Source organism: Dromiciops gliroides, chromosome 2, assembly GCF_019393635.1.
Source record: "Dromiciops gliroides isolate mDroGli1 chromosome 2, mDroGli1.pri, whole genome shotgun sequence".
NCBI lineage: Eukaryota > Metazoa > Chordata > Mammalia > Microbiotheria > Microbiotheriidae > Dromiciops > Dromiciops gliroides.
The window spans coordinates 49,978,989-49,993,436 of NC_057862.1; the positions used below are offsets into that span (position 1 = coordinate 49,978,989).

General features: G+C 39.9%; 1 protein-coding gene across 3 annotated transcripts in view; it reads right to left on the reverse strand.

Annotated features, from left to right (window-relative positions):
- PTPN9 (protein tyrosine phosphatase non-receptor type 9) overlaps positions 1-14,448 on the reverse strand; it is a 74,213-nt gene that overhangs the window by 53,967 nt on the left and 5,798 nt on the right. Inside the window, exon 1 of one of the 3 annotated variants that reach the window (XM_043989326.1) lies at positions 4,488-4,622. The exons of the other annotated variants lie outside the window; for them this stretch is intronic. The gene's annotated coding sequence lies outside the window, so the exon portion shown is untranslated. Of the gene's footprint in view, positions 1-4,487; positions 4,623-14,448 lie in introns of those variants that run through there. 3 annotated transcript variants of the gene reach the window in all.

The window sequence follows — 14,448 nt, forward strand, 5'->3', positions numbered from 1 at the left end:
AGGCAGCTAGGTGGAGCAATGGACAGAGCACTGGCCCTGGATTTAGGAGGACCTGAGTTCAAATCCAGCCTCGGACACTAAACACTTATTAGCTGTGTGACCCTGGGTCAGTCACTTAACTCCAATTGCCCCACCAAAAAAAAAAAAAAAAAAAAAAGGCAAAGGATGGGCAGAAGGTCCACAAAGAAACACATTCCTTGCTGTGGCTGCTCCATGACTGGTTTTGCTTCGACCATGCTGATCTGCTACAAGGGTTTTGTCTTTCTGTCTTGAAATGAATTGGAGTAAGGGTAGGGGTTAGCAAAAGTGATGCTCCCCTAAAAGGGGACCAATTTTAAGTATGCACAGAACTGTTCAGAAGAAAACAAAGACAAGCAATAGCTTTGGAAGTAAAGCATAGAACAGATTTCTTGCCATCTTGGGAAGGGGATAGGGGAGAAAAATTTGGAACTCAAGATCTTATAAAAAGTCAATATTGGGGCAGCTAGGTGACACAGTGGATAGAGCACCGGCCCTGGAGTCAGGAGGACTGGAGTTCAAATCTGGCCTCAGACATTTGATACTTACTAGCTGTGTGACCCTGGGCAAGTCACTTAACCCTCATTGCCCCACAAACCAACAAAACAAAAGAGTTAATATTGAGACTATCTTTACATGGAATTGGCAAAATAAAATATTACTTATGATTTTGAAAAGCAAAGTGTAGAATCTATTATATATATATATATATATTTAAAGTTTGGAATGAAGACTCAGTTTCACATAGAATCTTCCTTTTGTGTGTTGCCATGTGTATGGAATTGCTTCCTTTTTTCATGTTCAGAATTGTTTAAAATTAAAAAGGGAAACCAAGAGGCTGAATAGTCTTTTCATTTGACTATATGAAGATGTGACATCTTTCTACTGGACCTTTGAACCATTATGGAAAAGATAAAAATAAGCCTCGTTCCTTTGCATTCATATTTGACATTTATTTTTAGTAAGAGTTTATTTAAAAACTTTTTTTTCAGTTATGTGAGATTTTTTTATTTCAAAATTTGCTGGGCCTGTATGTGCTTTCATCATGCCTACAAGCCAAGTTGCTCTCACACACAGACAATGGAAGAAGAGGGGGAAAAATGGGAAAGAACATTCAGTTATACTCTGGAAATAATTTGCTCTCTGGCAATTTGCCATAGTTATTAGCAGTATAAATCCCTTTCAAAGCAACTAAAGAGATGTGTGAGCAGTGTTTAACTCTTCCACTTATTTCCAACATACAGGATTTCATTAAATAGCTCCACTTCTTCAATTGCTCTTACCAAACCTTCAGTGAGAAGGGTTCAAAGACCACTACTGCTGACATTTATAAGCCAACAGGGGAGAAATTGTGGAAGACATTGATATTCCTTTCTAAAGGAGAGAAAAAGAGGTATGTATGGTCCTAGGCTGCAAAGTGTTAAACACGTACAGGGCGCACAACACTCCCGAGTGCTGCCTAGACAACAGAGATGCTTCCCAAATGCAGTTCCTAATGTATCGATGTGCTAATAAGGAAATAAATACAGAAACATGCGTGGTTTTCTAAGTCAATGTATGGCCTCTACAGGAATCCTTCAATACTGTTTGGTGGCACCTGTTTCTCTTTTGAGTTTTGCACCACTGGTCTGATAAGAGAGGACCAGAGTTTGAATCCTCAGACACTTAACAGCTGTGCCACCTTGGGCAAGTCATTTAAATGCTCTATGCCACACTTTCCTCATCTGTAAAATGGGGATGAAAATGATCGCATCTACCTTATGGAGTTGTTGAATCACATGCATTACCACACTGAGTAAACGTTGTACAGATTTCAGCTGGGACAATTTTTTGAGAACTGCTCCCTTTAAAGGGATACACACATACTAATGTTTTTCAGAAATCACAGGGTCCCTCATTACTATTCTATTCACTATCCTCATGCCCCCAAATATTCATTTACTTCTCTGCCTTGAAACTTTATCAGGAACTAGAGAAGTAGAGGAATTAGAAGAAATCCTAATTCTAATTCATTCTGGAAAAAAAAAAAAGCCAAGTCATCCCTGCACCTTACTTTTAAATAAGTCACAGAACACTACCAACCTCTCCATCGCAACATTACCATGGACAGCTATGAATGAGAATGAATTCAGAATCACCAAAACAGTATTAAATCCAGATTCTAAGATTAAAAAGCTAGCCTTTGCCTGATATCACATGCCTGGACACAAAGGATACTTTGGAGCTTCCACAGGAAGAGGAGGAGGAGGAGTTCCCATTTAGCCAGGCTTTACTTAAGGTTTACAAAATATCCCACAGACCTTTTCACCTTTGGTCCCTGCCAACTACCCTAAGAGGAAGGTTCTTCCAGCATTGTTAAGTGACTTGCAATTCAGGTAGTACAAATCCATGTCAAGATTCTCATTCTACAATTTGTGACTCATCTTTGTCACTCTGGCTGCAATGTTAAGTGGAAAACTTTCCAAATCGGAGTTGAAGATTCTGTGATCCAGGGCAGGGCATCGACATCTCTTATCCTGTTTCCACATCTATAAAATGAGGTTATTAATAGCACCGACCTCAGAGTTGTGAGAATCACATATACATTGTTTTGCAAACTGTAATGTGCATAAATTTTAGTTATTGTTTTGTTTGTTTTTTTCTGGGGCAATGAGGGTTAGTGCCCAAGGTCACACAGCTAGTAAGTATCAAAGTGTCTGAGGCGGGATTTGAAATCAGGTCCTCCTGAATCCAGGGCCTTTATCCACTGCCCCCATAAATGTTAGTTATTAACAAACAACAAAAAACATCTGCATTAGTCTCACCCTAAGTGATACTACTATCATAAAACAGAATTTTAAGCAATCTTTTCCCGTCTCTTCCTATTATTTTTCCTACAGAAAGAAAAAACTAGAAAAAGACATACATGTATTTTAAATAAAATAAGAAATTTTTAGTTCTAGCTATACTTTGCATTTATAGAAACTATTATAACTATCATTTTCAGCTACTGTAGCCTTTCAAAAAGCTTTTTAAAAAAAAGAATACTGAGGGTAGCTAGGTGGCACAGTGGATAAAGCACCGGCCCTGGATTCAGGAGGACCTGAATTCAAATCCGACCTCAGACACAACACTAGCTGTGTCACCCTGGGCAAGTCACTTAACCCTCATTGCCCCCAAATAAACCAAAACAAACCAAAAAAAATAGAATACTGAGACTAAGCAAGGACTTTTTCATACTAAAAGGCTAATTTCTGGAAAATGTTGGCCAACTCTATCTGGCCATTTCAAAAGCTAAACCAGATTAGAAAAGTAATCACAGATCCTGACCACCACCACAAAAAAATATATCCGATTTACATTTGGAAAGGTGATAATTCAAACAAAAGTTAGAGAAAGATTTTCTACATTTTCCATAGAACTGCAATAATTCCATAGCTCACCTAAACCATATGGAATAACCTAGATTATCCAAACGATAACTGTTAAAAACCTCAGTGATCTTGTTGTCTATATTCCTAGTTCAACTCCCACTGTGGTCTCTGCATGTCATAACCAAACCCTCTAACTCAAACAAATTTAGAAAGGCTGTGAATATACTTGCAATCAACTTCCTTCTCATCATAAATAAAAGCAAGTATTATACTATCCTACTGAATTAATTTCACTTGGGTCCAGCTGATTCCTATCAAATTTTCCTGTTAGGGGGTATTTCTGTGGGTATGATTTATCTGCCCTATTTATTAAAACAAAGGACAAGCTAGTTTTACTTGACTTGTTTCAGAATTCTATTCCCTTCATTTTTGGTTGTTTCATAAAAAACAAAGGCAATGAAAATATTTTGATTTCTCCTTGGTTCATTTCGGGGACCTCTGGAGCTGTGACAAATATAAATGCAGGGCATTTATTCAACTCATAAATTCACATGGCCAAATCATCAAACATACCCACTTTCTAGTGACCCAGGCATTCAGGATCTTTCTTCCCCTATATGCTAAATGTCTAGGTCAGCCCTTTTCTGGACAATAAACCAACTGAAATTTGTTTTCCAAGTGCCCTATATTAGCCTAAAAATTATGGCAAAGCACTACCAATAGCTGAAAGCTCACCTAGCATAGACCTTTTATGAAATCAGAATTCTATAAATAATTGTTGATTTGAAGAATGATGGCAGGTACACAGTACTAACTACACCTCCATATTTTAGCAAACAAGTGGGGAATGAGGAAGGACAGTGAGAGGAAAACACCCTCTACTCCTCAAACTCTGAGCCTACAGTCCAATTCTTATGAAACCCAATCAGAAGGCAAGAAAACTTTATACCAGGTGCCTTTAAAAATCCCCATCAGGAACCTCCCAGCCAGATAACTTCTAAGAAAAGGTGAATGAATACCCTATAAAACAAAACAGCAACAGTTTTGAAATTAAGGAATTTTTCATCTATTGTATCAAGCATTGGGAAAGCGTTAAAGACAAAAAAAAATGCTAACCTCTAGTAAGGGATTAAAATCCCACTGGGAACCGGAAGAATTGGGAGCACAAAGCAATGGCTACCCAAGCGGCCAGCTCAGCAGAGTCCAAAAGCCTGCGGCGCTAGAGAGGAACCAGAGTTAATTGAGCTATTCAGCCTGGAAAGCTCCTCGGTGTTAATGACTTCCTACAGGAGGAAGTAAAGGACTGGGGTTTATCAGCACTCCACCAGCCATGTGGGACTGGCCCAGCCAGAGAAGAGCATGTCTGCACAACCTGACGTCACTCCTCCATGAGTGACCACCACTGACAAGGGGAAGATGAGGGCAGAAGCTGTTCTCTTCCTGGGACACTCCCTTCCCGAGGGCCAGCCCCACAAACCCAAGTACAGCACAGCAGAGCCACAGACATTTCCACAATGGCTTCGTGCCTAAGGAACGCCTTGCTCTTCAGGATCCCCAGGTACCTCAAAGCACACTGAAGATACAAATGTTTCCCATTTCTATGCTTTTGTAACAGAAGCAATTTAGGGAGATTTCTGAACAATGTCCTACAAATTATCCGAAAGTCAAAAGCTTCTCCCTAATTTTAGCCCTCCTCAATCTCCACCCCCCACTCCCGCCACCAAATTCTGTGACTAGATTCTGTGACTAGAAAGCGGAAAAACGCAGCCCCAGGCTTTTGTCTACGACAGACCAAATGGAAAAGTCTCTACCCCACCTCCGTCACCTCCACCGGAATGGAAAGGACTGGATCTAACCATGCACATTCCTGGTTAACAAGTTCTTCAACTATTTAAAATCCACAAAAGGCCATTTACAAACCTATGAAGAGTTTTAGAATGTGGGCTCCTTCACGGCTTCAAAGTGACCCTTTTTTTTTTTCATTCATTGCATGCCCCATTTTTCAGTTCCAGTTAAGCAGCACCAAGTGCTTCCTGGCAGGAGCAAGACAATAAATTCTAGCAGCTCCTAGGCCCACCCTGGGGCAGCATAAGCATTCTTTAAGCAAAGCTCTGTCAACTAATACTGCAGAAACAGGAGCTTCCCAGGAGACATGCCTTGTCAAACCAAGGACATATCCTGTCGGTATCAGCACAGCCTGCATCTCATTCCACTCAATATTCCCTTTGACCATTGGGGAATGATGTCTCCAGAGGACATCTTGAAAAATGGGAATCATTTCTTAAAAGCCAAATCAAATGGTCTTTTTACAACTTTCATCCTTCTTGACCTCTCCTCCGTGTGCACACTGTTGAGCTCCTTTTCCTCCCTGGATAATCCTGTCTTGATTTTTTGTGAAGCCACTGTCTAGTGGCTCCTTTTCTGCCTCCTTTGCTGGCTCATCATCATTCATATCACACCCTCTAAATGGATATACCCAGGGCTCTGTCCAGGGCCCTCTTTTCTCTCCCTTCACTTTTTCTCTTTGTGCCCTCATCAGCTCTCAAGGACTTAATCATCATCACTGTGTAAGTAATTCACAAATCCAGCCCTAGTCTCTCCTTTCAGTTTAGATCTTGCATTCCCAACTAATCGTCTGCTGAACATTTTTTTTTTTGGTGAGGCAACTGGGGTTAAGTGACTTGCCCAGGGTCACACAGCTAATAAGTGTTAAGTGTCTGAGGCTGGATTTGAACTCAGGTCCTCCTGACTCCAGGGCCAGTGCTCTATCCACTATGCCACGTAACTGCCCCAACTACTGAACATTTTAAATTAGATGTCCTGGAGACATTTCAAAGGCAACATGTACAAAACAGAACTCAAGATCCCCATCCCAAAACTCACCTCTCATCCAAACTTCCCTACTTTATTATAAGCACAAGTTGTTTCCTTCTCCCTCCCTCTCCAGGTAGGGATAGTAACTGGGGGCACCACCATTCTTCCAGTCTTTACAGTTGACATCCTGGGCATCATCCTTGGCCCTTCACCACCCATATCCAATCAGTATTTCATCTTGCCCTTTCTCCCTTCACAACACCTCTCACTTCTGACCCCTTCTGTCCACTCACACATCTACCACAGCTCAGGTCCTCCTCATCACTTACCTAGTTTACTGCATCAGCCTCCTAACAGGTCTTGTTTCAGGTGTCTCCCAGGTCTCTCCCTACTCCAGTGTGTCCTTCCCAGAGCTGTCTCTGTCACTACCAAATTCAATAAACTCTTAGTTTCCTCCGGGATCAAATATAAACTCCTCCACTTAGTTTTTTTGTTATTTTTGTTTTTTAGTGAGGCAATTGGGGTTAAGTGACTTGCCCAGGGTCACACAGCTAGTAAGTGTCAAGTGTCTGAGGCCACATTTGAACTCAGCTCCTCCTGACTCCAGGGCTGGTGCTCTACCCACTGTGCCACTCAGCTGCTCCTTCTCCACTTAGTTTTTAAAGCCCTTCAAAACAAGGCCCTAACCTATCTTTCCAGCCTCACTGTATAGGACTTCCCCTTCCCACACACAGGCTTCCACCTCCAAGCCTTTGCCCTCGAGGTATACTCCTCAGGCCTTCCTTTTCACCTGCACTGCACAGAATCCCTTTCTTCCTTCCAGAGAAGCCCAATTACCACCTTCTATATACAGTCTTTCCGGATAATTTCCCTACCCCCAACTGCCCACCCTCCCTCTCTATTTTATAGTCATTTATATTTATTTATATGTACTTACATATGTAATTGGTATAAGTTCCTCAAGAGTAGAGATTGCTTAATTATTTGAATCCCCAGCTCCAAGCACAGTGCTGACTTAACACATAGTAGGCATTTTAAAATGGCTTTTGATTGACTGAAGGCCAAAGACAGCAGCCCAGCTAAGGGAAAGAGCTGATATTTTGAAAAAGTCCAAGAAAATATGATGGGGCAGCTAGGTGACACAGTGGATAGAGCATTGGCCCTGGAGTTAGGAGGACCTGAGTGCAAATACAGCCTCAGACACAATACTAGCTGTGTGACCCTGCGCAAGTCACTTAACCCCAATTGCCTCACAAAAGAAAGAAACTCAGAAGCCGAGAAAATATGACATTTCAAAATTTCTCTAGGTGTTTATGGAATACACACATCCCTACAGAAACGTTGACTTATCCAGGTAGCAAAAGACAGCAATGGTAAGAAAGACAGCTCCTTGAAAACTTTCAGACTCAGAATGCAGAAAAAGAGGTTTGCTTTAGAAACAGAGCAAAGGCTGTTGGACATTCCCATGCATTTCAATAATGTATATTAATTTCTGTAACCACCTGAGCAAACTCAAAAGTTATATCTCCTCATTGGGCACAAGTTTGTGTGGATCCAGTCTATTGTAGATTCTGAGCCTTCTGGGAAAGGTGAATGGAAGTTCCCAGAGATATTTCCGAAAGATCATATAACATGTACAAGACCTCGGGCCTTTCTCTGGGTGAAATCTATTCAACACTATTTTCCTTAAACAAGTTCCCCTCTGACTCAATTTTCAAGACTTGGCAGAAGTTAGAAAGGGCTTCCAAGCACAGACAAAAGCATGCTTAAAGTAAAGTTTGTCTTGGAGAGACTGAACTGTAAGAAAATTGTGGTCTCACCACCTTCACTAGGAGGCAGGTGCATCATCCAACCAGTCCCCACTTTTTGTCAGAAATCTGCAATATTAAGATTAAAGAGTAGCTGCTTGGAAGGGACTAGACTAAAGGATTATCAAAATTCCTTTTAGCTCTAGGATTCTCCTAAGGTAGAGAACATTTTCTTTATTATAAGCACAAGTTCTCTCTAGTTTGTGCACTCTCTCACTCTCTTATTCTATCATGACATACCTCACCCACAGATAAGTATAGGCATGTCTAATGTAATTTCATGTATTAACCAATTGGAATGAGAAAGCAAAGATAGTAAAAATAATAATTCGTGCTAATAGAGAATGGAGAAGAGGGTCTGAGGAAGAAAATTCTAGGGTAGCTGTTATGGGAGGATTATGGGCCCCGGTTACCCCAAAAGTTGCCTGGGGAGGTCAAGGAACTTTTTCCTTGAACCCTCAGGAGTTTTCCCTTGAAATCAAGTAGGCCTCTCCTTGAGCTCAATCAAGGACATACACACCCAAAAGAGATAAGCAGCACCAGATCGAACTGAGCATGCTCCAGGACCACCACCCCGCATTCCAGACCTCCCAAGCACCTGGATGATGTAATCCTGTTGAGAGCGACTACACCAGGAGAAGACCACCGGAACCACCCACCAGCAGACTGCTTGGACCCACCAGGATGGAGTTAACACCCATCACCAGATTACTCACAACCCATCATCACCTACCCCAGCCCACCACCATAGGACCCCCAGCCCATCACCCAATAAGAGACATTCTTACCTATGCCATCTGATCTCTATAAAAAGGTGCTCCCCAAGCTAGTCGGGGAGAAAAGCATTTTGTTTCTCCAAAACCTTCCTCCCGGCTAGTTTCTCTTGTACCCCAATAAACCTGTTATTTTATTCCTAAATAGGACTTGCATGAGAGTGTAATTCTTTACAGAGAAATCCTAAGGACCCACATGCTTTCTCCCCATACCAGTAGCTAAGTAGCACAGTGGATAAAGCACCGGCCCTGGATTAAAAAGGACCCGAGTTCAAATCCAGCCTCAGACACTTGACTGACACTTACTAGCTGTGTGACCCTAGGTGAGTCACTTAACCCTCACTGCCCCAAGCAAAACAAAACAAAGACAAAAAAACAAACAAAAAAAACCCACCTTCTAGACCAAGGGAAATTTAAAACCATGATAGGCTTACTTTTTTCTTTTCTGAAATCTATTTCTTCTAGTAGCACAGAATTCTATATCATTATGACTTTCATTATTTACTGTAATAAAAAGAAAGAGGAAAGCCTCCAAAGTGTTGGGTGGCTGGTTTTTCTATGGATAATTTATGGCAAGACAGGATGGGAAGGCATTACCATGTACACTGGCAAAAATCTCTAACTGGGGTGATCACTGATCCATGAGAAGTCCTGAATTAAGTATTGTAATTACTAGGGGTTTTAGTGATTTGGCTTAAATTATTCCTTCTAACAGCTCTATTAGGAAACAAATGAGCCCAGAGGCTTAGAGAAGTCGAGACAGAAATGCCCACAGCCCTAGGGGAAGTCAGCAATTCCTATGATGTACCCACTGACTCATCACTAACATTTCCCACAAGACCCTTGGAAATGGTCCTTTTAAGAGTAAACACACAGGATTTCCATTGGCTTTGGCGCCTCAACAGAGATCATGGCACAAGGCGATCGATTTCTAGTTAAAATGATAATAGATAGTCTGAAGCACTCTTTTCAATCTGTCTCATCATCATAGCTCACACTTAGATAGTACTTTCCTCACGACCCAGTCAAGTCAGTACTATAAGAACTGTTGTTTTCAACTGCTTACTTTAAGTCCAGGGTCCATGAACTTTGTTGTTTTTTTAAAAAAAAATTTGATACATCTGTTATAAAGCTTGTTTTCCTTAGATATGTTTATGCATTCAGGGCTAATTTCATAACCATTCACTTTCATAACTGTTCACTGTAATGTTCTTTTTAAAAAAAAAGAGGAAGTAGTGATTAATTTGTGGTTTTGACTATCAAATTATAACAAAATTTTAAAGTATTTCCTGTTTAATGAAAGGAAACCTATATAGAAATTCATGAAATTATCTTCCAATTTACCAAGTATTCTATCATTCCATGCTTATTTCATATTATCTTTGTCCAAACATTCAATTTTTGAGACAAATTGGTTTGCTTGCTGTTTCCCACATCCCATTTCTGTGCCTTTGAAAAGTGTCTCCCAAGCCTGGGACACACTGCATCCTCATTTCTCCCTTTTACAATGGCTAGTTTCCTTCAAAACTCAGTTTAGGACCACTCTCTATGGAGTTGTTATTGTCCTCCTAAAAAATACCTTTAAATTTATTTTCCATATAATTGTATATACAGGGGGCAGCTAGGTAGCACAGTGGATAAAGCACCAGGCTGTGGATTCAGGAAGACCTGAGTTCAAAGCCAGCCTCAGACACTTGGCACTTTCTAGCTGTGTGACCCTGAGCAAGTCACTTAACCCTCATTGCCATGAAAAAAAACAACAAAAACCAACAAAAAATATTTTATATACATGTTGTTAACTCCCCAAAGAATGAAAACTCTGTGAGGGCAAGGAATATTTTGCTTTTGTTTTTGTATCCCCTGTGCTTACCATAGTGTCTAACACGTGGTAGGTGCTTAATGCTTTCAAAATAGAAGAAAAATTAAAGTAAAATCAAAATAAAAAACATTTTGATAACCATATTTCAACATAATTATCCTTAGCAACCTATGTATTTTATGCATTTAAAAACATTAATAAGGTTCCAGCCATCTTTAATCAAAATATTATTTTGAGAAAGGCTTCACTGAACTGCCAAAAAGGTCCATGATACTGAAAAAAGTTAAGACACACTAGTATTAGCTAAAAGTTCAAGAAAAACTATACTCTCAGATAAATGCAAACAAGACTGGCTTCAGGATATTACTGTAAGATAGATTTAGTCTATGACAATTCACTGGAGAAAGTTTTTTTTTTTGTTGTTTGTAAGTGTCTGAGAGTTTAATAAGAGAGGGGGTTCTGATTTGTATCATCAGCACTGACAACAAGGACTTTCCTAGAAAGGAGCTAAAACAGCAACTGTAACTAGTTCATTTAGGCTCACTTATCTTGAGCCTTGGACCTAAGAAATCTCCAGTCCCTAATGAATAAAGTATCCTTACCATGAACAATGCTTCCCTACTCCCCAGGACCCCTGGATATCTCCCAAAATCTACTAGGAGTCCTTTTCTCAGTGAAATGTGAAAGTGCTGCCATCTCATGCCGATTATAGTTTAAGACTAAGTATGGGCCTTGGAAGCTAGGTGGAATAACAGAGCTTACAGACCACACTAACCTATGAATGAACAGCTCAGTTTATCGCTGATTAGAAAGGCCAGAAAAATTGGTGGACTCTGCAATGAACAGGACAGCAATAGAGAGAATTTTCAATATAAAAATAAAAAAGCATGGGGGAGGTGGTGGTGCCACTCAAAGTGCTTACTAAGCACAGGGCACTGTTAGGCACCGAGGATTAAAATGGAAAAAAAAAAAGATACAGCACCCGCCCCCCCAGGATTTTAAAATTAAACTTGGGGGGGGAGGGGAGGGAAGAAGGGTAAACCAGGTACTAGCTAGAATCAAGGAAGATAATAAGAATAGGAGGGCACACACTGTAGGAACACACAGCCAAAATTCAAGTCTCTGAGTTCAGATTTTGACGACAGACTGATTTCCATTTCCTTTGTAAAAAGGGGTCTACTACAAGGTCCCCATTGCTTTAAAAATCTGAATGGCCCATTCCTAAACAATACAGCCACATTTCCCATTTTCTTTTTAGAAGGAAAAATTAAACTATGGGCTAGGTGACACAGTGGACAGCATACCAGGCCTGGAGTCTGGAAGATTCATCTTCCCAAGTTCAAATCTGGCCTCAGATATTTCCTAGCTGTGTGACCCTGGGCAAGTCACTTAACCCTGTTTGCCTCAGTTTCCTCATCTGTCAAATGAGCTAGAGAAGGAAAGGGCAAACCACTCAAATATCTTTGCCCCCCCCTCAAAAAAAAACCCACATGGGGTGACAGAGTCAGACATGACTTAACAGCAGCAAATACAATCTTTACCTTTCCCACTTTCAAAATGATCAGTGTATTTCTGACCTTCAGCCTCATATCAATGTTAATATATCTATTATACATACCAGCATCCTGGTGTGTATAATATTTGCAAACATTTGCAAACAGAATTCTAGCTTCCAAAAGGGATTTTATCTTCAGCTCTAACTACTTACTAACAGTGACATTAATGAGAATTCTTAACATTTCTTCCTCTTCCCTCCCTGGATGATCTCAGTAAGAATCATTTTGTGCCTGCAACATAGCCCCTTCTGGGATGATGGGGTGACAGGCAGCACAAGACATGTGAGGCTGTGGGAAAAGGGATGTTTTGGGCTAAGAGAGCTAGAACAAAACCCATGCCCTTGGGAAAAATGCCACAAAGTTCATGTCCATGCAAGGCAAGTTAAGCCTTTAGAAGTTTCAACTGGAAGAACGTAAACCACAATATGGAGTTATAATAGCATCCCGGAAGCAAACCCTATAAAGTTGCAAGACAAATTTCATCATAACTCCATTTTCACTTAGTCATAACATTTCATGCTGAGCATCTATCCAAAGGTAATTTTTTAAAGGGGAGATGAGGGAGATTTGAGCTAAATTGGCTCAGGAATTTTATATTATGCAAGGAAAAGAATTATGAGCTTTCAAATAAAAATTTTCTTTGGAGCCTTTAAACAAATTAACATTGATTTTGTCAGAGATAACTTAAAAATTAATAACAATTAAAACATTAATTTTTTTTACAGAATTGTTTTCCCTGAGGCATAAAATATGTATTGGTTGTAAAAAGTAGTCTAAATCTTTGGTTTCAAATATTAGTTTTGCATATGAATAGTAATAAGAATGCAATTATGTACTGGCATTCTACTAATCATAGTAGGATCTTGGCATGTTTACAAGGTTTGAGGCAGCTATAATTATCAGAGGTCCCTAGAGATTCAAGTCTCTACAGAATACTAGTTAAACTTCACTGGTTTCATGATTTATTTCACTAAGGTAATTCTCTTGAAGTATAAAGAGGGTGATATTTTAGAGTAAAGGAGCTCAGTTCAAATCCAGGTTCTGCCATTTATTATCTGTATGACCTTGGATACTTAATGTCTCCTAGCCCCATTTTGCTCATTCTAGAGGACCTCACTCAGGTACCTTCCAACTGTAACACTGGACCAGCTCTAAGGCCTCTGCACAGCCCAATGATGTAACCTACAGAAGGAGGCCCAAACAGTATTGATTTGGGCTCCTTGTGGATTAAACATTGAAAACTAGACCAAACCTGTACAGTCGGGTTAACATTTAATACTTATAAATTTAATACTTTAAATTTTGAGTAAATAAGCCATGATGAAGTCATAGATTTTAGTCTATTCCGCAGAAAAGTAAAACTTAAGACTTAAATGTCCTCATGAGAATAGAGGTTAGTGTTGAATGGGGCTATTTTTGTGGAATTTATATATAAATACAGAAGCTTGTAACTGCATGACACAGTTAGAAATTTTTAAAAATCTGGAAGTTTGCACACCAACATTAACCTCCATTCATTCTCATGAGGACATTTAAGTCCTAAGTTTTACTTTTCCGCGGAATAAACTAAAATCTATGACTTCATCATGGCTTATTTACTCAAAATTTAAAGTATTAAATGTATAAGTATTAAATGTTAACCCGACTGTACAGGTTTGGTCTAGTTTTCTTCCAAGCTCAATCCAAACAACCACTTCCATGAGGCCTTTTCTGATCTTCCCCAGCTGCTGGTGCCTCCACCTCAAATTAACTTGTATTTATTTTGTACACTAAAATGTATAAACTCCTTGAGTCCAAGGGTTAATTCACTTATGGTTTTGTACATCCAGTTCCTAACATTGCCTGGTATATACTCAGTAGGTGCTTAATAAATGCTTAATTGAGTGATTACTATGGAGTTTTCAGATTCTTGCTTTCAACATTAAAAAAAAAAAAAGGGTAGAACAAAACCAGCCCAAAACAACACACAGAGTCTCTGCCTCCTGATAATTCCACACCAAAGCAACAGTTACAAACCCCATCCCTATTTGGGAATGTGAGTATATACAGTCTTATATTGTTTACTATTTTGCAGATATTCCTTATTTTTGCCCATTCACTGGGAAATGGCTGAATAATTGACGGTATATCAACGTAATGGAATATTATTCCACCGCTGAGAAATGACGAAAGACAGATTCAGAGAAACTTGGGAAGACTTATGTGGACGGATGCCAAAGGAAGTGAGCAGAGCCAGGGCAATGATAACAGAAAGGAAGGCAACCTGAAAGACTTAAGAACTCTCAACCATTCAATGAATGGCCAATG